Source organism: Silene latifolia, chromosome 2 (genome assembly GCF_048544455.1).
Source record: "Silene latifolia isolate original U9 population chromosome 2, ASM4854445v1, whole genome shotgun sequence".
In the NCBI taxonomy this organism is placed as follows: domain Eukaryota; kingdom Viridiplantae; phylum Streptophyta; class Magnoliopsida; order Caryophyllales; family Caryophyllaceae; genus Silene; species Silene latifolia.
In genome coordinates, this window is record NC_133527.1 from 147,321,250 (window position 1) to 147,347,337 (window position 26,088).

The window sequence follows — 26,088 nt, forward strand, 5'->3', positions numbered from 1 at the left end:
AACTTATCTCTCTAAGTTACTGACTTGAGCGTCGGAGTGAGTTCGCTCGGTCCAAAGCCGAGCCCTCAGTTTGTTCATCGTTTCAGGAGACCGCAAGGAGGATTCAACTAAAGACGTCATTCTACAAGCACGGGTGGTACCATATAACTGCTCTGGAATTACACCCGGAACAGTTTTTTTAAGCCTCAAATTTTCGACTAATTCCAAACCAATGAAATTCACACAGTCATTAAATTAGGTTTCATCATTCTTAATAGAACGATTTCAATTAGGGTTCATCATCAATTGAATAAACAATTTTTCTGTTTAATTGAATTTTGGATTAGGGTTACATTCGAATTACTTATTTTAGGACGAAAACAATGAACAATTTCGATAAAATTGATATATCGATCCATTAATTTTATTAATTCAATTAAATTAGGGGGGAAATGTTATACGAAATTCAATTGTTTTGATCCCTAATTCAATTTTGGGATGAACCCTAATTTAGTCAAATGTGTAATTGTCCTGTAATTGAATTAGAGTTTCGTTAATTTGATGCAAATAATTGTTTGATGCAAACATTAATTATTTTGTAAACATTACTGGTTATTTTATAATAAATTAAGTATTTCATTTTTATGTAATTGCCTAAATATAAATGGAAACAAAATAAATGAAATAGGAAATAAAACTAACCATATAGTAGTTAACTATATATGCAAAATGACTAACCTAACCCTAAATCCATTTAACCTAATTTATCATGGTTTGTCACGTGTCATGTCCGCATTGGATGGTGTACAAAAAATTTGTAGACCTAGTGTATCTGTATCCTTTTGGCGTAGAGACTCCCTACTCCCTAGCGTGAATCAAACAAAAAACTACAGCGGTCCAAAGGTATCACCACATGACCACATCTGACATATGACGACCCTATTTGACCACAAACATTCACTACTCTCCCGCCCCTAGTCACTCCCCTTCACTCCGCTCCATACCCAACAAAGTAAGAAAGTAAGAAAGTATGGTCCAAGACAACAACCCAGATACACATACACATACACATCTTCATCATCGTCGTCATCATCAAAACAACAAACCACCATTATTCTCTTCACTACCTTACTGTGACTTCCTCCTTCGTTTAACCAAAGCCGCTTTAACTCTCTCCTTCCTCCTCTCCATCTCCCTTATCACTTTCACTTCTCTCTCTACCTCATCCACCACCTCTACTCCCCACTTCCTCTCCAACCTCTCCCACCCGACCCACGCCCAAACCCAAACCCAAACCCGACCCCAACACATCCTCTTCTCTCTCAGCGCATCCGCCGCCACCTGGCCCGACCGCCGCCTCTACTCCCTCCTCTGGCACTCTCCCAACCTCACCCGCACCCTCGTCTGGTTCGACCGGAAACCTCTCCAACCCGGGCTAGACTACCGTGTTTCTACCCGAACCCGATCGAAGAACCCGTCGGATAGGATAGCGAGGATAGTGAAGGAGAGCTATGAGTTGGGGTTACCAGACGTGAGGTGGTTTGTCATGGGAGATGATGATACAGTGTTTTTCCCGGAGAATGTGGCGGCGGTGTTGGCTAAATATGATCACCGTAGGTTGTATTATGTAGGGGGGAATAGTGAGAGTGTGGAGCAGGATGTGATGCATGGGTATGGGACCGCCTTTGGGGGTGGCGGGTTTGCGATCAGTTATGCGTTGGGAGGTTGGATGGGTGTATTGCTAGGTATCGGCAATATTATGGGTCTGATGAGAAGGTTTCGGCTTGTGTTGCGGAGCTTGGTGTTCCTCTTACTACAGAACCTGGATTTCATCAGGTATTTTAGATTCATATCAATTTTCCATTTTTAATTCCTGGTGCTAATAAGAGCGTAATTACAACTTATTAATGACATTCCAAAACAAATTTCAAAGTCTATGCCTTTATCTCAAGGAGAGAATTACAAGTCCAACCTGAATGCACCCATGTACGAGTATATAACTTTTGAGGGATAAAGTTTAGATTTTTTACGAACTAAAGCATCCAAAAATATGAACTGCGTTTGTGATTTTCAAAATGCAAATATAGAATTATAGTCCAATCTCTAAAAGATTGACTCTTGGGACAAGTGAAAGGTCAAGATTTGGTTCAATTATTGTTTTTTTTTCTGGGTATATATCTTGGCACATGACCTATATTCCTATGCCATGTATGGAACATGTCCACTTTCAATGTTCTCATTCTCAATCAGAGGCCATGTCATGGTGTATGTGATAAAAATACTCCCTCTATTTTTTTATATATAACTTTCTCACATTTTGAGACAATTCCTTCTCTCTTCAATATCTCTTAAAATATAAGACTAAATATTATGATATGTATACTCATATAAAAGAGTTTTTCGTAAGGAATTTAATGGTACCATTTTTATATTTTTTGAACAAATATATTTTTGTAAATATTAAAGTCAAATGCCTACCTCGTAAATGTAAAACGTCATATATAAAAAAATGGAGGGAGTATAAATTTAGGCTACAATACAACTAGGGATGACAATGGGTGGGATATGGTTGGTGTGAAGCCATATCTATATCCATATCCATTTAATTTATGGTCATCCATATCCCACCCTTATCCATTTAATATATTTTCATCCATCCATATCCGTATCCACCGGGTGAAGCGGGCACCCGTTGGATATTTTCACGCTTATAAAATAAAATTTAAAGACCATATAGCGTAAAAAAAAAATTAAGACGATAAAATTAAAAGGCGTACATCACCAAATAAATCATCTTACATATTGGATTATAGTGAAATAAGCCTAGCTCACATATCTATTAGCATAAGTTAGACTCAGGCCTCTTGAAATAAGATTAATTCATATAGGTAATAAGTGAAAAACATTGACAAGTCACAAGCTTATAGTTAAACTCAGGCCAAGGAGGTTTATATTAACCATGTCTCAATTTTCAACTTCTAGCTCACATATCAGTTAACATATTATTTTGAAACACATATCAAAATTATTTTTAATATTTTTAAAAACTTATTATTAATTTTTCATAAAAATTAATTTAGGATATCCACCGGGTGATTAAGCGGGTGATAGACTATAATCCATATCCCACCCTAAATTTACCCATATCCATATCTCACCCTAAATTCAAAAACAAAGCGTCATCCATATCCCATCCATTTAATTTCGGGTGGATAGATATCCATAGAATCGGGGTGACACTGCCAATCTGCCATCCCTAAGTACAACATTGCAATCGAGTTATAAAGGTTTTGAGGTTCTGTAATTACATTTGACTATTTGAGGTGGGTTGGGTTGGTTTGGTTTTCAAAAGTAACAAAAGCAAAACAATATTCAAATAAGAGTGAGTAGCAAGTAATCAATCAAACAAGTTTTAAGATGAAAATTTATGAAGTTTAAGGAAGACTTAACCCAACTCAATAAAGTGAGACACTTTGGTTGATAGAACCACTCAATCAATCCTTTTAACTAATGTTATTGCCCAATTAGTGAGATTAATTCTCCAAATTCCCTTAATTAGAAGTGAACCACAAGGAAATCACACTTAGTAATTGACCCAACTTATTAGTTCCCCTAGTGGAAATCACACATAGAGGGTAGCAAACAAGAAGATGAAGCAATGGAATCTAATAGGTGCAATTACTCACAATGAAATCACAATTAATGAGCAATTACAAATTAATCTCTCAGTATCAATTAAACCAAGAAGAAATCACATTAATTAGTCTAATGACAAGTTGTTGAAAGATTGGATTACAAGGAAATCACACTTAATAAACCCAACAACAATAAATTAAGGAGCTTGGTAAGATTAAGTAACAAGGAAATCACACTTAATTACTAAAATCAAACAAGGTTTCCAAGATTAAGTAACAAGGAAATCACAAATTAAGGAAATATTAGAGTGTCTTACAACCAAATATTACACCTTTGAGTCGGATTAAGAAGAGGAAATTAGTGCTCCATAATAGATCTAAACCCAATTAAAAGATGATAATTCTTCAATTATAACTTGATTAACAAAATAAAGCATAAGATGGTGAATCCCGATTGCTATTCACCTATATATAGTCCTAGGTTAAGGAGGGATTGATGGGCTTAAGTTGGATGAAGCCCGTAATCAAAACGCGTAATACCCAAGTGGGCGCACAGTGCGCCCAATGGCATAGGGAGGGGCGCACGGTGCGCCCTGTGTGCTGGATTTCCGCTTCAACTTTTTCCTTTGCTTCTTCTCTTGGATGGTTCTTTCCTTGTTCTCTTGTAGCTTGCACCCATGCTTCACTTGTGACTTAGAACCACCCCGAGCTTCCTCTAAAACATGATCCAAACCTCCATAACAACTCTACACTCGGAATTGGTTAACAAATACATAAGTCAAGCAAAACCGCTTCCTAGTGTCTCTTATTATACATAAAACACGGTAAATAGATGGTAAATATATGAGCTTATCAACCACTCCACACTTCCCGAGCAAACTATCAACAACCCAATCATCAATGTAAAGACTCACAAGAAAAGCATGGGGAAGCTCACATGGGCACGCCCTCTTCTCTCGCACCCCTACCTTCTTATATCACCCTTATCATTTCACTTCATGGCCACTAGTACGTCCCAACATGTTCCTCAATAAGATAAGTGACCCAAATCCTCCATAAAGAGTCGCTCCTCTCTCACGCGCCCTCCTTATACCTTCCCTGTTCTAATAATGTTCCTAAATCCACCAATACAATCTTCACAATTCACTCATAGCTCATCACCAATCTCCTTATTACTCCCCTTTATCACTCCACTTGGTTCAAAACAAGGTCACCATATTCATCTAAGCATCTCATAGCTCAACAAGTAGGCAACCTCAATTCCTCCTCATCAATTCAAAATAACAAGTGATCACACAACTCATCACCCACAACAATGCATAAGCCAAGTGTAACACTACAGACTTTATTAAGCTAAGTACTCGACCGAGTAGAGCCTACTCGGCCGAGTAGTGCTAAGTGTATGTTCTGTTTGGCTTCTGCCGAGGAATACTCGGCCGAGTAAGATGAATACTCGACCGAGTAGAGGATACTCGGCCGAGTATACATCATACTCGGCCGAGTATCCGTCCGACGAGTATTAATTCGGCGGTTGATGGGAGTGTTTTTAGAGATTATAAAATTTGAGAAATCAGTTTCTAAAACACGGTTTGTAAACCTAATCAAAACCTACGACGCTCTAATCATTCCCAATCTCTCCTCTGTGTATGTATGGACAATCTTAGCAACCACATTCAATCATTCATCCTTTCGTCGGTAAGTCTTTATTCCCCATGCTTGTTGATGATTGTCCTAGGGTTTGTCTTTGATTATGAATTTGGGGGAAATGGGGTTTTGCAGTTAGTGATTAGAATTATATGATTGTTGTTGTAGGTGACGATGTGGTAATTGTTATGCATTTGTATGGTTGATTGCAGCGTAAGCGGATTGCGAAAAAGGTAGGGTTTCCCCCTACTCAGTACTGTTAATTGATTGAGATTACTATTGTATTGTAATTGTTGTTATCTGCTGATCATCGGAGTATGGGTGTTGTGGTGACGGTGGTGAGGTGATTGTGTTGTGGACAATTTGTGATGATTTGTGGTTTGTGTGATTGTGGTGGAGTCACTTGCGGGAGTGGCTTCACACCCTAGTTCGCCCTCCGTGGAACCCGTCACGGGAGGGGATGTGCACATTAAGGGACGGGGATTGTTAGTCGCTCGTTGATGAAATTTGGACTTGGTGGGGATGGGCTGCGGTCACCCCTTTGGCGGAGTGGATTACATTGCGATGGGTAATGGCGGGGGCTACACACTTCGGTGTGTAGTCGGTTCTATGGAGGATGATCGGTAGGTTATATTGTTTGTTGTCTTACATTGATTGAATGGTGCGACCGACCGTTGTTGTTGTTTTGTAAAACTGCGGTGATCCATTCGGGGATGGTGAGCAGACTTGCGGGTATTGCATTTGGTGAGCTTGGGCGGTCATGGGGAAGTCGTCATCACCAGTTGTAGTTTCACGATCACGAGTCTTAGCTATGATTTTGTAGTTGTCCTCGGTTGTATTCACTTTATTGGTTTTGGTTTGGAATTGGATTGTTGTAAACATTAATACTTTGAAGACTTCTATTAAATGTGTTTAGGACGGACGCTTTTGATATATACTAACCTCGGGCAACCGAGATGGTAACAACCTTTCATGCTTGGGTAGTCCTGGTAAGGTACCTTGGTATGAGGGGGTGTTACAAAGTGGTATCGAGCCGACGATTAGGCACCTAAAACAAATGAACCCAATGAACTTAGGGAGTCTAAATAAAATGAACCCGGGGAGAGTTGTTTGGAGCTACCGCAAAGACTTGGGAGACGTCCGAAGTCGCATTAAGGCCCTTACGATCTCAAGCCGGTCACATGGGGTGAAATTTTGTATGTTTGAGTCATGTGTGTGTAATACTTGTAACTTGAGCCTTGTGTAGTTGTTGGATGAAATGAAAGGATTTGACCATGGTGGTATATGATAAAGGAATTGCGTAGTTGTGTGTGTGAGAATCCGAAGCATGTTATGTGGTTCTTGCTAGGCTTTTGAAATGGGGTGTGAAGTGTCATATATAGATGGAAAATTTTGTGTAATTGTGCTAACGAAATGTGAAATTGGAGTATATGTAATGTGAGGTAGGATGTGTATACATAATCATGATGATGTTAATGTTTGGTTGTTGGTCGTAGCATGTGGTTAAGGTCATACGTCTACATATGTGAATGTCGTGTTTAATTCTAATGTGAGTATGATGAAAGTTCACCTATGTATTGGTTTTTAGAAGTATTGAGTTGTTATTGTTTGCTTTATGCATGTTTAAGTTGTTTTGTTAAGAAATTTTGATTTGTATACAAACCGATTTTGGAAGGGTTGTCTTAAAACTGTCATAAGTCGAGTTCTAGAAATGATATTCTTTGTAATTCCAAGTTGAGGTGATAGCTTGTCCTCTTACGATTCTAACGATAGGTCACACGCCCAAAATGACCAAGTAACGAGTGAGATATGACTGCTTTTTTAAAACGGACAGTCTTGAGAATCTGGCGATACTCGACCGAGTAGTCCCTACTCGGCCGAGTGTCTTTTGTACTCGACCGAGTGTTCCATATTCGGCCGAGAAATCTCTCTCGTGATAATCTTGTTTAGCGTCCGGAGTCCGAACTCGGCCGAGTAGTCTCATACTCGACCGAGTAAGGTCCACTTACCGAGTATTCCCAATACTCGACCGAGTAATCCTTCTGCGACAATTGAGTTTGCTTCTGGAGTCGAAACTCGACCGAGTAATATAGTTACTCGACCGAGTACCTTATACTCGACCTGGTATGTTATGTACTCGACCGAGTACCTCATTGGGCGGCCACTTGAGTCGGTGGCTATGTTCTTACTTTTATTTTGAGCCGGTGGCTATGTTTTTACATTGTTTGAGTCATAGGGTATATACACATGTATGTTTTGAGTTTTAACGCATTCTCTTATATGTGAGACGGTCTTGATATGTAAGTTACCAAATACTATGATAGGGGGAATGCCGGCTTATGAGGGACATGTGTTGGATAAGGAAGACATGTGAGAGAAAGTGGAAAAAAGAAAAAAAAAAAAAAAAAAAAAAAAAGAATGTGAGCTAATTGAGGCAAAGAGCATGTTTTGTGAGATATGATGAGTGATATAGTCGGTGTGTTGAGTAGTATAAAAGTAAGTGTATATGGACAAGGGTGATGTAAGTGTAAAGAAGCATGAGAATGAAAGATTGAGATATGGGACCAGAATAGTGGCATATTTGGATGTGTAAGGATTTAGGGAGGAAGACAGCTAGGATAGAGTTGCTTAAGGATATATGTAATGGAAGGTTGTTGTAAGAAGATAGGAAAGAGAGGTATATAGTGAACTTAAAGGAAGTGATGTCGCGATGTGGATTTGTAGATAGTGGCTAAGTTTGGGAAGTTGGAATATTAAGGGGTGAGCCTAGTGTGTAATTCTATGGAAAATTAACGGTATGACATAAATTTTTGGTTTCCTAGAGATACGAAAGGGAGATACGACTAATGGAAGAGTAACCATTAGTGTGTAGACTTGATGTGACAAGGGTGAGTGAGAAGCAAGATGAGAGAGGATAAATGATAAGAAGAATGATAAGATATTGATATGAATTAATGGAATTAGAGTTGTGGAGCTATGGGAGAAATAAACAAATTACTTAAGAGTTAGGTAAGAAGTAATAAGGAGTTGAGTGGTTAATTGCTTTTGTCGAGTGTAAAAAGAAAAGAATGAGGGGAGTAAAACTAAGAAAATGTTCACCGAAGTTATGTGATATAAAGTAAGAAATAATCGTCGAGATGTATGATACTAGCATGAGGATTTGAGTTAATGGTTATATAGGAGTTTTGAACAACATGATTAGTCGGGAGTTTCGAGGAACTAAGTAAAGTAAAAGTTGGGTAGAGAATTTGCACGATATGAAATCTTGGTGGGGAATCGGGTAATATGACAATTAAGCATAGTATTGGGAAGAATATTGAGGTAAATCTTGTTGATGGATTGGATGTTCTTTATTTGGGATGATAACCAAAGAGAGAAAACGGATTGTGATATTACGAAGTGTTAGTAAGAGAGTGATCACATGAAGGATGTTGGTGCCATCGTATTGTCACTAGTGGTTGAGGATGATGTAACTTTAGGGAAGTTAGTTGTTTTAATGAGGTTGATTTTGTGGGGGTAATTAATATGTTTGGTTGTGAGGGAGTATAAGATGTAGATATGTGAGGTATTCGCTCGAAGTTGGGTGCGATGTTATGGCTACAATTTTCGGAGGAGTGATAATTGTGGGTATGAGAGGATATGTTATGAAAGGCACACAGGTTAAATCCGGATGAGAGGTATTCATTGTCAAGTGGTAACTTACGTGATCGGATTGATTTGGTTGGATGTGATTATGGGTCTATGATGTGTATAAATGTTTGTGTGAGGTTCGACCTCACGAGAAAATGTATGGTGTGATAGTCATAAAGTTGTTATATGAATGTTTGTGATATATGTTGGGTACGACAATATAATGGAATAAGGTTCAAAAGGTAATAATTTGATTGATCTGACATGGATAGTTAAAATTGTATGTGTATTGATGATACATGTTTATTCCGTGAAATGGTAAGAATGATGTACATGAGATTCTTGTATGTTTATTCCGTATAAAATGTTGTGTTATGATCGAGTAAAGCGGTTTTGAGTAAGTTTTCTTGTCAGGAGAGTTATCTTGAGTCGGTGTTTGTGGGAATTATATGTGGGCGTGATGTTTATCGATGTGGTTGTTGTGCCTCGGGTGGTGATCTGGGCACGGTACTTCGTGTTGTGATGCGGGCATTTTCGCGCTGCGGTGCGGTTGTTGGTGGCGATGTTGCGATGCCGTCACCGGTTGTGGTGGAGTATACGGGGTGGTTACGATTGAGTTTCGAAAGTCTGAGACCGATTATGCACGGATCGTTATTTTTTCTTTGTTGTTTTACGGTGAGTTTCGGTTAGACATGTATTTGTTGTTTTGTTTGTTGATGTTTCTTACCGTTTCGGTTTGGGAATGAGGGTAGAGGATGATATGAAAGAGAGTTGTATATGTTTTCGTTGTTGTCATGGTATAGCGATAATCTGTTGATGAGACACAGTTGTGATAGGTTGTTACTGATAATTTTGATCTTGTTCTAGATGAGGCTTTGGTAGAAATGGTAATGGTTAGTGATTCGTAAAACATGTGTGGTAATGACACGAAAGATGCGGGTGGTTCATAATCCTGGGTTGAGATAGTGAGTGTAGAGTGTTGGGGAATTAGTGTCATGTTAAGTTATGTATGAGTTTTGCGGTAATGAAGGAAAGAACATGAGGATCTCATGTGAGTGTACGTAAAAAGTGTGGATCGTGAGTTATGCTTTTGGCGATAAGAGTTTTATATAGTTTATATAGAGAGGAATGTCGTGTTGCGGTAATGTGGAAGAGTTAGAGTGTTTGTTTTGATCAGGATTGTGTGGTATTGGTTAAATGGAGTGCAAAATGAGTTGAGGTATGATAACTGTTTAAGTAAGAGAGCCTTGGATATAGGAATAGTAAGTGTTTAGATTATACACGTGTATCTTTCACATGTGGTGGCAATGAAGATAATGAGAGGTATAGCTGAGGATTTAGTACTAATGAGTTACGAGGACGTAACATGTGTCTTAAGAGGAGTAGGATGCGGCAAATAGCGTTTGAGGATTGTGCATGTCGTAATATTATTGGAAGTAGAGTGTTGGTATAGCATAGAGGACGGATATTTGTTTTAATTGATTTGATTAAAGGTCATGACCGTGCTTGTAGTAGTTCGATGTTTAGCAATGAGAGAATATTTCAACAAGTGTTTGAGTTGTATGATAATGATTATGAGTCCGATAGTTTTGTGGTTGGAAGATGATGTTTATGTATTTGAGTAAACTTCGAGGACGAAGTTCGCTTTAAGGATGATAGAATGTAACACTCCGTTTTGATGATTGATCTTCTTTTGTGGATTGAGTGCTCGAGTGTTATGGAAGTGAGACAAGGTTGACAACGTTATATTGTGGTTATTCGATAATATTATGGAGTTAGTGTCGAGAGGCTATGCTGTAGTTGGGATGATACCGTGAGTCATGTTGTGGAAGTAAGTGTTGTTGGTAGACTTAGTGTTAGGTGTCCATGTTTTATAGGTTGGGTTGGAACTTCGGGGACGAAGTTCTTTTTAAGGGGGAAGATTGTAACACTACGGATTTTATTAAGCTAAGTACTCGATCGAGTAGAGCCTACTCGGCCGAGTAGTGCTAAGTGTATGTTCTGTTTGGCTTCTGCCGAGGAATACTCGGCCGAGTAAGATGAATACTCGACCGAGTAGAGGATACTCGGCCGAGTATACATCATACTCGACCGAGTATCCGGTCTGACGAGTATTAATTCAGCGGTTGATGGGAGTGTTTTTAGAGATTATAAAATTTGAGAAATCAGTTTCTAAAACACGGTTTGTAAACCTAATCAAAACCTACGACGCTCTAATCATTCCCAATCTCTCCTCTGTGTATGTATGGACAATCTTAGCAACCGCATTCAATCATTCATCCTTTCGTCGGTAAGTCTTTATTCCCCATGCTTGTTGATGATTGTCCTAGGGTTTGTCTTTGATTATGAATTTGGGGGAAATGGGGTTTTGCAGTTAGTGATTAGAATTATATGATTGTTGTTGTAGGTGACGATGTGGTAATTGTTATGCATTTGTATGGTTGATTGCAGCGTAAGCGGATTGCGAAAAAGGTAGGGTTTCCCCCTACTCAGTACTGTTAATTGATTGAGATTACTATTGTATTGTAATTGTTGTTATCTGCTGATCATCGGAGTATGGGTGTTGTGGTGACGGTGGTGAGGTGATTGTGTTGTGACAGCTGTGATGCTGTGGTTTGTGTGATTGTGGTGGAGTCACTTGCGGGAGTGGCTTCACACCCTAGTTCGCCCTCCGTGGAACCCGTCACGGGAGGGGATGTGCACATTAAGGGACAGGGATTGTTAGTCGCTCGTTGATGAGCTGGACTTGGTGGGGATGGGTGCGGTCACCCATCGGCGGAGTGGATTACCTGTTGCGATGGGTAATCGCGGGGCTACACACTTCGGTGTGTAGTCGGTTACTATGGAGGATGATCGGTAGGTTATATTGTTTGTTGTCTTACATTGATTGAATGGTGCGACCCGTTGTTGTTGTTTTGTAAAACTGCGGTGATCCATTCGGGGGATGGTGGCGAGACTTGACAGTATTGCATTTGGTGAGCTTGGGCGGTCATGGGGAAGTCGTCATCACCGGTTGTAGTTTCACGATCCACGAGTCTTAGCTATGATTTTGTAGTTGTCCTCAGTTGTATTCACTTTATTGGTGTTGGTTTGGATTTGGATTGTTGTAAACATTAATACTTTACAGTACTTCTATTAAATGTGTTTAGGACGGACGCTTTTGATATATACTAACCTCGGGCAACCGAGATGGTAACAACCTTTCATGCTTGGGTAGTCCTGGTAAGGTACCTTGGTATGAGGGGGTGTTACACCAAGCCTAACAAATCCCACTCCAAACAACAAGTATGCAAAGCACTAGTATCAAAGTAAGCTTCCACACCCCTCTTCTAGTCTTGGCACACCACTAGCCTATCCTTCCGACCTTCCTTACCACTTCCACTTATGTCACCAACAAATGCAGGAAATAGTAAAATTATGTGACAAGACTTCAGAGTTTCAATCATTTTTCATTTTGCCAAAATCTCTCATTTTGCGTAAACCGCCCGCCCTTGCGGGTTTTCGGTTTAGCATTTTCCTCACTCTATCTCACGTGGCTCGCACTCATTTTTTCATTTTGCCCGGAATGCCCTTTTGGGTTTTCACTCCTACCTCGGCTGCTTTCCCATTTTTGCCTAGGATGCCCTTTCGGGTTTTCATTCTAGCCGGGTTTTTCTTTTTCTTCTCTTTTTTTTTTTTTTTTTTTTTTTTGAAATGAAATACTCCCTCCTATTCTAAATAACCCTCCCTATTCAAGGGTGGCACAAGAATTAAGGAAGGGAGTATTATATGGTAAAGTATTTATGTGGGGGTAGGAGATTTGGAGAGAGGGAAGGTATTGTGTGATTACAATAAGTATTGTTGTGGGGTAAGGTGATTAAAATAAGATAAAGTATGAGTATTGTGGGGTGTTGTTGTGGGGTGAGGTGATTAAAATAAGTATAAAAGTTTGCCAAATAAGGAAATAGGGAGAATGTTGTGAATAGACGAAAAAGGAAATAAGGAGAGTTATTTAGAATAGGAGGGAGTACAATGCATGATATGAATGAAATATATTACAATATGTTACAATTTCCCAACTCCTGCCCACCCCACACTTTGTTCTTCACTTTGTCCTCAAAGTGGAAGTGAGCACCCAACCTTATCTCAAGAATGTGAACTTGAGGCACCCCCACTCCCCGGGTGCCCTCCTCCTCTTCTTCCTTGTCTTCGGGATGAGAACCGTGCCATGGTGGCATTATTCGCATCAACGCGAGCTTGATCATAGCCGTGATAAATGTTAGGAAAGCCTTGAATGTGAAAATTGTTGAGAGCCACCAACATGTCATAATTAGCATTTTGGACAAAGCGTTGTTCTTCCATGTCCTCTTGATAATATTGGTGGCGTTGCTCTTGAATGTTCAACCTTGCATTGGCCTCCTCCCTCACTTAGTTGACATTTTGATGAATGGTGGTCAATTGAGAATCAACCCCCATTCTCCATTGATGAAAATCGAAAGGCATTTCCGGTTGAAAGGAAGAAAATGGAGGTGGTGGGTGTTGTTGTTGATCTTGTTGTACATTGGGCAGTGGTTGGTCAAAGGAAGGGCCACCAACTTGTGGAAATTCCACCCCTCCTTGTTGGCCACCCTCACGCACTTCCTCTTCCGGGACAAGATAAGCTCGGTCAATCCATAGGTTTGCAAACTCATCATCCGGGAGTATGTAGAAATCGGCGGCGTTTCCCCACCCCAAAGGAGAGTCATGGGGACGTGGAAGGTACATGTAGCTCTTGGCTTTAAAGCCTCCACCAATTTTCCATATGACTCGGAGGGGGTGTTCTTCGACAACCTCAAGCATGCCCATTCTCTCAAAGCATCGGGGATCCATCAAACTATTCCCCACAAGAGCCGAAGTGCCCTCCTCAAGGGCGACCTCCAATGCACACACTAACTTCTCAATCATCCCACCAATGTCGATGGTGTCCGTGGGATGACTTTGAAGTTCCAAACATCCATCAATGAACAAGCCGGCCCAATCCGGAATCCCACTCCCTTCCGGAGTCATTGCCCATAAACAACCCAAATTTTTTTCGTTCATTTTTGTGGGTTCAGTTTGCACAAGATAGTTCGTGTTTATGTACCGACTCACAGTTCGAAGGACGGGGGTTTGAAGGACGGCGTGGGGAAGGTTGATATTCTTACTATTTTTGTCTCTTACATCGCCGGTGATAGCGAGCCAAAAAGTACTCACTCCGGCTAGGTCAATGGGTACGGGTTCGGGGAGTTTAGTAATGTGAAGAGCTTGTCGTATTTGGTCAAAGGTTATGGTGTGAAGTGTCTTACAAGCCCGGAATTTGATTCACGGAACATTATCCCTTCCCAATGTGACCTTTTTAAGGAGGCAAGGAATTCAAGTGTGGTGCTCCTCCTTGTGAGAATTTTCTCATCAATGCATGTATCTAAACCCACCTTCTCCAATAAAAGTCTAGTCATTTGCATCATACCCAAATTTTCAAGAGTATATGAACTAAGAAACCTAGTGATCACAACCGAGGACTTAACATGAAGTTTTTTGAAATTGATAAGGGCCGTGCCTGACAATGCCTCCCGACCTAAGTACTCTTGGGTTGGTTAAGAAGAAGCGGCTCTCTTCTTCCCCTTTGATGAAGAAGCCGCGGTTTCCTTGGTCTTTCCCATAATAACTCAAAATTTTCAGAAAGCACAAGTTTTGGATAAGAATTTTGGGTGGGGACTTTCAACAAACACTTCGTAGGCACTACTTGAGTGTAGTGTTTACTAACTACTCCATCCCATCCAAACCAAAGGTTACATTTGACTTTTTGGCACTATTCATAATTGTAGAGAATCTTTGGTATTATTAGTAATGTATAAGATAAAATATAGTCATGCGAGATCTTGTTTGATTCATCGTCATGAATGCTATAAGAATATCAAGTTTTCGTAAATTTTAATAATGTGTAACTAAAGATATTCACGTTGCAAAACGCGCCTCGGTAAGCGTAATAAAGTCAAATGTAACCTTTGGTTTGGATGGGAGGGAGTATTTGCTAAGGAAAAATCACCCCAGTTTAGAAAATGGCTAAGGACAAATAACAACAATTGAAAGCAAAAAAAACCGAAACTTATGGAAGAATTTCGAATTTTCGAACTAATAATGGACAAGGATAAGAATAAGGTGTTATACCTCCCTTTTGATCCTTGTAGTTGTTGTTTGATGAGGATATTGATGCAAGAATGCCCAAATAAGTCCCTTAACCCAGTAACAATCCAAAATTCTTCACGAAATTGATGAATTTCGAAACCCTAGGTTCAGTTTCGCGACACCAAATGACGATATCAATTTCGAAACCCTAGGTTCAGTTTCGCGACACCAAATGACGAGTTTCAGCAACTTACTCGCCAAATTTGTTGTGAAATTGAACTTGTTGATGATTCTTGATGATTTTGCACTTGATTTGGTTGAGTTTGATTAAGATTTGAGGAAGTTAGGAAGATTGGAGTTGGGTTTTGAGTTTGGGGAAGATGAAGTTGTGAAGAAATAGGGGAAGTATGGAGCAAATGTCGTGTGTTTGATTTTTTTGACGGGGTGGTTGAGGGATAGGCGCACGGTGCGCCCAAAGGGGGTGAGGAAGGCGCACGATGCGCCCTGGGTGCTGGATTCGTGTCTTCCTCATCTCCAATCCTTCCTTTCTTAGGCCGATTTTTAGCTCGTATACTCCCATTCTTCACGTATTCGCCTTAAGTTAGAAACCTTAACACTAACACACATTAACCTACTCTAATATGTCATGAACGGTAATTTAAAATGCATGCAAATTAAATTAAAAGGCAATTAATTCAAATATGCAAATACGAAATTAAAATGAAAAGCGAAATGTAAATATGCAAGGGAAATAAATATTAACAAAGGTTTGCCGTTTATTTAACGTCGATGGCTCGGTAAAGTTACAAGTTCCGATTAATCTTCATAAATGGGATCAATAAGGTGTAGTGTTTCAACTTCACCCGCTTCAATGCCTTCATGATAATGCTTAAGTCGTTGTCCATTCACTTTCAAGACTTTCCGGGTCTTTAAACACTTGATCTCTATTGCGGTATTGTCCCATGTGGAAAAACTCTCACCACCTCATACGTTCCCATCCATCTAGAGCGCAATTTTCCCGAGAAAAGTCAGGAGACAATTTTGGAAAAGCAAGACTTTCTCCCCAACTTGAAATACTCTTCTTGCAATCATATTGTCATGCCATGCTCTTGTCTTTGCCTCGTAAATCAACGCACTCTCATAAGAATCGTTTCAAATTTCCTCCATATCTTGGAGTTGGAGTTTCCTATGAAGGCCCACTTCATTCATTTGCAAATTGAACGATTTAACCGCCCAATAAGCCCGATGCTCAAGTTCCACGGGTAAGTGGCATGGTTTCCCAAAAAGTAGGCCGTGCGATATGCCCACAAAGCATCATCCAATCTCAAAACTCCAATCTTTGCGATCGGGATTCACCGTCTTCTCAAGGATGGCCTTAATCTCACTATTAGAAACGGCTTGGCCGTTAGTTTGAGGGTGATAGGCCGTAGATACCTTATGAATGACCCCATACTTTTTGAGCAAAGCTCCAATAGCCTTGTTCTAAAAATGAGTTCCACGGTCACTTATCAAAGCTTTAGGAAAACCAAATCGAGAGAAGATATAGGTTTTGATGAATTCTCCAACCACCTTTGCATCACCGGTCTCGGTGGCTTTAGCCTCCACCCATTTTGAGACATAGTCCACCGCCAAAAGGATGTAGATGTAGCCACAAGATGCGGGGAATGGTCCCATGAAGTTAATGTCCCACACATCGAATATCTCACACTAGATCATCGGGGTTTGTGGCATTTCTCCCCGTCTTGAAATGTTATCTCTTTGACATCTATCACAAGCCTTCACTAAGGAGTGTGCATCTCTAAAAAGTGTTGGCCAAAAGAAACCACTCTCGAACACTTTCTTAGCCGTCTTCTTGGCCCCAAAGTGACCCCCACAAGCATACTCGTGGCAAAACCGGAGAATTGACATGATTTCGGTATCCGGCATACACCTCCTCACTATTTGATCGGCACAAAATTTCCACAAATAAGGATCATCCCACACATAGTACTTGAAATCACTCTTGACTTTGTCTTTTTGATGTCGAGTAAAACCCGAAGGAAACTTGTTCAAGACCAAGTAATTCACTATGTGTGCATACCAATGTTCGGTAGTCATCAAGGCAAGAAGGGCTTTATCCGGGAAAGTTACTATGGGAAAGACCAAGGAAACCGCGACTTCTTCATCAAAGGGAAAGAAGAGAGCCGGTTATTCTCAACCAACCCAAGAGTACTTAGGTCGGAAGGCATTGTCGGGCACGACCCTTACCAATTTCAAAAAACTTGATGTTAAGTCCTCGGTTGTGATCACTAGGTTTCTTAGTTTATATACTTTTGAAAATTTGGGTATGATGCAAATGACTCTACTTTTATCGGAGAAGATGGGTTTAGATACATGCATTGATGAGAAAATTGTCAGAAGGAGGAGCACCACACTTGAATTCTTTGCCTCCTTAGAAAAGGTCACATTGAGAAGGGATAAAATTTCGGGAATCAAATTCCGGGCTTCTAAGACACTTCACACCATGACCTTTGACCAAATATGACAAGCTCTTCACATTAATAAACTCCCCGAACCCGTGCCCTTTGACCTAGCCAGAGTGAAGTGCTTTTTGGCTCGCTATCACCGGCGATGTAAGAGACAAAAATAGTAAGAACACCAACCTTCCCGACCCCGTCCTTCGGACCGTGAGTCGGCACATAAACACGAACTACCTTGTGTAAACCGAACCCACAAAAATGAACGAAAAAATTTTGGGTTGTTTATGGGCAATGACTCCGGAAAGGAGTTTGATTCCGGATTGGGCCGACTTGTTCATTGATGGATGTTTGGAACTTCAAAGTCATCCCACGGACACCATCGACATTGGTGGGATGATTGAGAAGTTAGTGTGTGCATTGGAGGTCCCCCTTGAGGAGGGTACTTCGGCTCTTGTGGGGGCGAATGGGCATGCTTGAGGTTGTCGAAGAACACCCCCTCCGAGTCATATGGAAAATGGGTGGAGGTTTTAAAGCCAAGAGCTACATGTACCTTCCCCGTCCCCATGACTCTCCTTTGTGGTGGGGAAGCGCCGCCGATTTCTACATGCTCCCGGATGATGAGTTTGCAAACCTATGGATTGACCGAGCTTATCTTGTCCCAGAAAAGGAAGTGCGTGAGGGTGGCCAACAACAAGGAGGGGTGGAATTTCCACAAGTTGGTGGCCCTTCCTTTTACCACCAATGCCCAATGTACAACAAGATCAACAACACCACTCACCACCTCCATTTTCTTCCTTTCAACCAGAAATGCCTTTCGATTTTCATCCATGGAGAATGGGGGTTGATTCTCAATTGACCACCATTCATCAAAATGTCAACCAAGTAAGGGAGGAGGCCAATGTAAGGTGGAACATTCAAGGGCAACGCCACTAATATTATCAAGAGGACATGGAAAAACAATTTTCACATTCAAGGCTTTCCTAACATTTATCACGGCTATGATCAAGCTCGCGTGGATGCGAATAATGCCACCATGGCACGGTTCTCATCCCGAAGACAAGGAAGAAGAGGAGGAGGGCACTCGGGGAGTGGGGGTGCCTCAAGTTCACATTCTTGAGATAAGGTTGGTGATCACTTGAATTCCTAGTGTGGACCATAAAAGAGTCTACACAACAACACACAATTTAAAGGTTCACACAAATACTAATCCAAAGATAAGAACAAGTGTGAAATGGGAATTAAGCTAACTACACACAATTGAAAATGAACCAACACAACTATTCTAAAAACACAACTAAAAACAGTTACCTTCCCCGACAACGGCGCCAAAATTTGACACGCCTAAAATGTCGCTACTTAAGACGGTTAAATTAACAATTTATAAGCCACACTTAATACTAATTTAAACTAATTCGAAGACAAGTAAAGTAGTAAGAAGGGGATCGTATCCAAGAGAAGGGGGGTTTTGTATTCGGTTTTCAACTATATTATAAGAACAATTGTAAGGTAATCAACAAACATGTACGTAAATAAGGGGGGTTGGTTTTCAAAAGTAACAAAAGCAAAACAACATTCAACAAATAAGAGTGAGTAGCAAGTAATCAATCAAACAAGTTTAAAGATGAAAATTTTTGAAGTTTAAGGAAGACTTAACCCAACTCAATAAAGTGAGACACTTTGGTTGATAGAACCACTCAATCAATCCTTTTAGCTAATGCTATTGCCCAATTAGTGAGATTAATTCTCCAAATTCCCTTAATTAGAAGTCAACCACAAGGAAATCACACTTAGTAATTGACCCAACTTATTAGTTCCCCTAGTGGAAATCACACATAGAGGGTAGCAAACAAGAAGATGAAGCAATGGAATCTAATACGTGCAATTACTCACAATGAAATCACAATTAATGAGCAATTACAAATTAATCTCTCAATATCAATTAAATCAAGAAGAAATCACATTAATTAGTCTAATGATAAGTTGTTGCAAGATGGGATTACAAGGAAATCACACTTAATAAACCCAACAACAATAAATTAAGGAGCTTGGCAAGATTAAGTAACATGGAAATCACACTTAATTACTAAAATCAAACAAGGTTTCCAAGATTAAGTAACAAGGAAATCACAAATTAAGGAAATATTAGAGTGTCTTACAACCAAATATTACACCTTTGAGTCGGATTAAGAAGAGGAAATTAGTGCTCCATAATAGATCTAAACCCAATTAAAAGATGATAATTCTTCAATTACAACTTAATTAACAAAATAAAGCATAAGATGGTGAATCCCTAATGATATTCACCTATATATAGTCCTAGGTTAAGGAGAAATTGATGGGCTTAAGTTGGATGAAGCCCGTAATCAAAACACGTAATACCCAGGTAGGGCGCACGGTGCGCCCAATGGCATAGGGAGGGGCGCACGGTGCGCCCAGTGTGCTGGATTTCCGCCTCAACTTTTTCCTTTGCTTTTTCTCTTGGATGGTTCTTTCCTTGTTCTCTTGTAGCTTGCTTCCAGGCTTCAGTTGTGACTTAGAACCACCCCGAGCTTCTTCTAAAACATGATCAAAACCTCCATAACAACTCTACACTCGGAATTGGTTAACAAAGACATAAGTCAAGCAAAATTGCTTCCTAGTGTCGCTTATTATGCATAAAATACAGTAAATAGATGGTAAATATATGAGCTTATCATGAATGGATAGTAACACCTCAGTGTCTCTTGATTAATGGAGTAGAATACGTCTGTATTTATGTTGAACAAATATATTTTTCTCTTTTTGGAAGCTAAGTATTGTTTTTACTCTTATAAGATTCGTATAGGATTTTATGAGTGTATGTTGATAAAATCTTTCTTCTTTCTAAGATCAAATTAAGAGAGCAACTTAAATTGATTGTCCTTTATTCGTATCTCAAAAGTCATATCTGTAATTCGGCGAAAGTGTCTTGCTTGTGACAGACACTATCAGGGGCGTCTTAACATAAATTGAGGCCCGATGCACCACAAAAAAATGAGGCCCCAAATATAAATGTACAAGTGTACTATACTTCGAAATTTGCATTGAATTTCATCAGTAAAGCTTGTAAATACGGTGATCAAAACTGGAGGCCCGGTTCCGCCGCCCGTGGTTGCCCGTGGCCTTAGACGCCCCTGGACACTATCCGTCACAAGCTGAAGACGGATAGTGCCACTCTCACAATAAGGCAAGTGGAAGGACAAGTGAGGGGGAAAATGGAGCACCCCATGGATAGTGCCACTTGTATATTGTGAGAGGGACACTATCCGTCTTCAACTTGTGACGGACGGATAGTGTCTGTCTTCAATGAGAATTTGTGGTAATTCGGTTACTTCCATAAATGGTCGATATTACTTCACATGCGTGGAAGGAATATCCGGTTCTCTCTATTTTGTACAATTGTTCCAATGGTCATCATTTTATTGGGAAGTTTCTTGAATAAACATTTACACCTGGAAGTTTGTATGACATTATGAAAAACATGCGCTACCCGTATCTCAACATTTTGGTCGCAGAAATAAAATTATGAATGCTTTGCTCATTACCTTCTTGATGAGTTGCCATCATAATATGGGTCTCTCTCATATAAGATTATAAGAATTCGTGCTTTGAAACTGAGCATAAAATTTTTAAGTTTTTGGGACTGCTTAGATGATTAAATTGTTCAAATGCTGAGAAAATTGTAACCTCGTAAGCCCTCACTCTATACGCAATTTGGAGGCTTTGATTTTCTTTCCCCGTTACTGTAATGATCTTCCTTAGTCTGACTATGGACTTGATATATCTTGTTTTCACAGCTCGACATTAAAGGTGATCCTTATGGCTTCCTGGCAGCACATCCCGTGGCTCCATTAGTCTCACTACACCATCTTGACTCTGTTAAGCCTCTATTTCCAGGCCAAACCCAGGTGGACTCTTTGAAAAAACTGATGAAGTCATACCGGGTTGACCCTGGACTTACTTTACAACAAAGTTTTTGTTATGATCACAAACGAAAATGGTCCGTCTCGATTGCATGGGGCTACACTGCCCAATTATATCCATCTCTTGTTTCACCCAATGTGCTCAGCATGCCATTACATACATTTCGTACCTGGCGTAGTAGTAGTGATGGGCCTTTTGTATTCAATACCCGGCCTTTCAGAGATGATGATCCATGTGAGAGGCCCATCATCTATTTCCTTGACCAAGTTCAAGATGTTGGCGAAGGCAATACCTTGAGTATTTACAAGAGAGTTGCTACTGCTGATAGTGGAGGTAAATGTAAGCAATTAGCGCACAAGTATGCGAGGACGGTGGAGACAATTACAGTGACTGCAGTGAAATCCAGTCCTGCTATGTGGTTGAAGGTTTGTTTTCCGTCTTTTTATTAAGTTGGAAGAAAGATCTGTCCTTTTTTTTCAACTAAAGGTCACTGGCATACTTGCGAGTTGCGATATGAAAAGAGTTGCCGTTAATACATATGGGGTCATTTTAATTCCTGTGCACAGTGATCTCATCAGATCATTTCATATGAGAATCTGGGACTTGACGCAACATAAATTTTAATCATTTCCGGACCTTTAAGTTTTACTTCGGTTTTCAAATTCGTTTTAATCTTTATTCTCGATTTAAATTCTAAGTTTTTATAAAAGAAATTCAGACTTTGATTTTAAAACCTATAAGTTTTACTTGGCTTTCGTATTATGTTTCACTTCCCTTTTGTTTTTCACTTTTTCTTTTCTATTTTTTCGCATTTTTGAGGTGTGCGTTCACTCATGGACGGTTCTAAAGGACGATTCATGTCAGCCGACCCCAAATCATTTTGGGATTAAGGCTCTGATGATGATGTTGTATTTGGAAAAATCTCAAGCTATCCCTCATTGTAGGACATAGAGAGGATTCAAGGGTTATGTGGGTAAGCGTTGTTATAGTTCAAAATTGGGAACTCACGTCAAAAACATAAAAGCACATCATGCCACATGCCCCCTACCTTATGAATCTATTACTATTTACTTATAGTTACCAGTTCCTTGTGGTTCGACTGCTGACATATGTGATGTGATTTGATGAACAGGCACCTCGTCGTCAGTGCTGTGAAATTACAAATAGCTGGACTGTGAAAAGTAACTTGAGAGTGAAGATTAGAAGTTGTAAACGAAGGGAAGCCATGTCCATATAAAGGTTTTTTTTTTTTTTTTTGGCCAGCAGTAAAGAAAATGTTCTTACAAAGTACCTACCCGACTTTTGGAGTCGGATTTATTACTACATTATTAGTAAAAGCAAATAAATTACAGATGAGGTTGACAACCAATAAATGCTTCTTAGCGGGACGATCAGAGCTGGGCAATTGAGCGAATAATTCTTTTCTCTTCTTTAACAACTGAGCCTCAGAGGAGTACCAAGACACACTTACGCCACGAGGACGTAGAAATTTACGGGAGAGAGATCTACTTTTTGAGAAAGTAGATAAATTGTGTCTTGGAGTTTCTTCCCCTTTACTTTGATTCCTCTTGGACGTGGTGATTCTCCGTCTCTCGTGCACAAGATGAGTAGAGGGGTACCTGCAAAACAAAGGAGTAAAAGGGGCACCTGGTGGCTTCTCAACTGAGAGAATCGTAGACTTCATAGGGAGAGTAGCAAAGACGAAAGGCTGATGGTCATTAAAATCATCCTCAGTTTGGGGGACATGAGTACCGGGAGGAGGGAAATTGTCACAAACTGAAGATGCGCAAGACGTCACGACCCCAGTAGTGGACGAGCTCAAACTTACGCTAGGAATATCAGGTTCTACCTTGATAACATCGGAGGGGGTAATGTCTTCCTTCATTGCCCCCATCATTTTAGAATTTCCCTTTTTAGAACCTCTCCTCTTTTTCTTCTTCCTCTTCTTCTTCTGGTAACATTGTTCCTTTATAGAGTCTAACTCCTTAGGAGTCTCACTCTTAAGGATTCGAATTGTTAAAGTTGACAAATCACGTTTACGGTAAAAACTCACCGTATTCCCTTCCAGCAACTTTTGATAAGAATTTGCTGGGATCCTTAAAGTAGAACTACCACCTCCCTTTTTGGAGAACTGAAGAACTGACTTATTAGCACAAATACTTTGAACCTCCGTCTCTTCCATACTCACACTCTCAGTATCCCTTATACTCACATCACTTTGTTCTTCCATCACCTCCGTAACCACGCTCTCACCACTATCATTTATACCCACATCGGGCGAAACATGAACAGACTTCTTGTTGTTCTTCTCCACGAAATCTTCATTAGCAACCTCCAGCACTCTTTTCCCATTTTCCTTTATGAGAAGGTGGCCTTTTACCACCTCTAATTCCCTTAACACATCCTTATTACTTGGTTCCACCATTAAGGCCTGAACCAAATCCAATTCAGCTTTCGAAAACCTTTTCAACTTCATATAAGCAACCGCCCTACGAAAAAGTGCCTTAACATTACCGGGGAATGTGTTCAAAATCATGGAGCATAAACCCGAGGCAGCTCTGTATTCCTCAAGTTTTAGGGCACATGCAGCCATATTAGACATAAGAGAAACTGCAAGGTCAGATATCGATTGAATATCTTCGCCTCCAATATCTCCCAAACTCAGACTAAGTAATTTACAAGCTTCATCGTAACACTCCGCGGCACTATCAAACTCATTTTGCCTAAAAAGACCGTTCCCCTTATCTTTAAGCTCCTTCACCTCAGCTAAGCTAAAATTAACGGAGTTGACCCCTGCAATTTCATAAAGTAGCCTAACATCCTATCCCCATTATTCTCCATAAACCCATCGCTGACATGGGCACTAGCAAAAGTTTCAAGAAACTTTTGATAAACGTTAGCGGAAGACATAGATACACAAATCCTAAGAAGGGAAACAACACACCACAACACCGAAAAATGACTCAGAAAACCTGAAAAAGGGATAAACCCCTCGACAGAGAACAAAACCCAGCAACTAATAGAAGCAACACCCAGACAAAAGAAGCAACACCCAGACAAAAAGCTCCAAACTAACACCCACCCACCACCGTAGTTTACTCGAACAGCAATCAGAAAACCAATCGATTCATGGCAAAAACGAAAAGACAATGATACAATACCTGAATCGATTTTGAGAATTTGATCAAAATCGAGAAAACCACATGAAGTAGATGGCCAGCACGAAAAAAGAATGTGAAAGAGGATCAGGAAAAAAAGGGGTTGAAGCAGCCTCGCCGGCGACCTAAAGAGGCGACTGGAGAAGTCGCCGGCGAGGAAAAATCAATTTGGGGATTTTTTTGTTTTTAGGGTTTTTTTGGTCTTTCTCTCTCATCGCGTGTTATGTTATTTGTTTGTAATCCCTGATACATAAAGGTTTCTTATTATCTGTTGTAATGTACTCAATCTTGACTTGGCAATTAGGAAGGCTGGGTTTAACACTGGAACAAGAGAGACCCTTATGAACCCGTAACCAACTTGTTGAAGAGAAGAAGATTAGTACTAATCTGATGCTCGTAGAATGTACCATCGCCTGCCGAGGGTAAGTTGTAGTTCCGGTGGCTTTCATCTTCAACTGTCACCATTCTGTACACTATGAAACCACATGATGCCGGTAGTTGCTTCAGAGGTGCAAAGGCTTATTGCGATTTCCTGTGGCTATGCAACATTGTAATGTAGTGTAATTGTAATGTAGTTGTACTTTCTAAAAATCATTTTGTGAATGATAATTTGATCAAGTTGAAAAAAAAGTAGAGTATACTCTTTTGTGGTTAGTCTAACATGAGACCTTGTATACTGTTCTTCAACTCGGTTCAAAGGGTCGAACTCGGCTATTTTATGAAAAATTGTCATGTTTTGTGTTAAGAGTTGTTGAATTATGACAATTAATGGACTAAGGTTACAATCTAATTACAATAAGAAACTTCCTACATTACTACATGGAGGTTTTGTAAGTGTCATGGTAAATGTCACTAGAGTTACAAGTCATAGGTTTAATGTAGAGGGAGTTTTAGTCTTCTTCCTTAAAGCCTTGTGGAAGTTATAGGTCTTCCATCTAGTATAAATAGCTAATGTATTAGCTTGTTTTGATATAGAAAATACAACACAAAATATTCTATCAATATATTTCTCTCCTTGTTTTATTATATTGCCCCTAAAAACCATCAGGTGGCATCAGAGCATTTTTGATCTTTCGGGACCAAAAATCAAAAACACCCACATAAAAAAAAAAACATATATAAAGCATGGCTTCATCAAGTTCAGCAATGCCTTCCGCACCAATTTTCGTAGGCGAAAATTATGATTTTTGGTGTATCAAGATGAAGGCTTTGTTAACTGCTCTAGATTTATGGGAGATTATCGAAAAAGAGTTTAAACTACCTGAATCAACAGTTGAACAAAAGATATCAGCTGATGAACAAAAGGTAGTAAAAGAGAAGACGACGAAGAATGCAAGAGCAATTGCATACTTACATTCTGCAATTGGAGAGGCGATTTTTCCAAGGATCGTCAATGCAACTTCGGCAAAAGAAATATGGGACATTCTTAAGGTGGAGTTTCAAGGCTCACAAAAAGTAAGAGCTATTAAACTCCAAAACTTGAGAAGAGATTTTGAAAACTTGAAAATGAAACCATCT

The 26,088-nt window shown here is 39.9% G+C and overlaps 1 pseudogene; it reads left to right on the forward strand.

Annotated features, from left to right (window-relative positions):
• Positions 1-927: 927 nt before the first annotated feature.
• LOC141643093 (uncharacterized) lies at positions 928-25,161 on the forward strand (annotated as a pseudogene).
• The last annotated feature ends 927 nt before the right edge of the window (positions 25,162-26,088 follow it).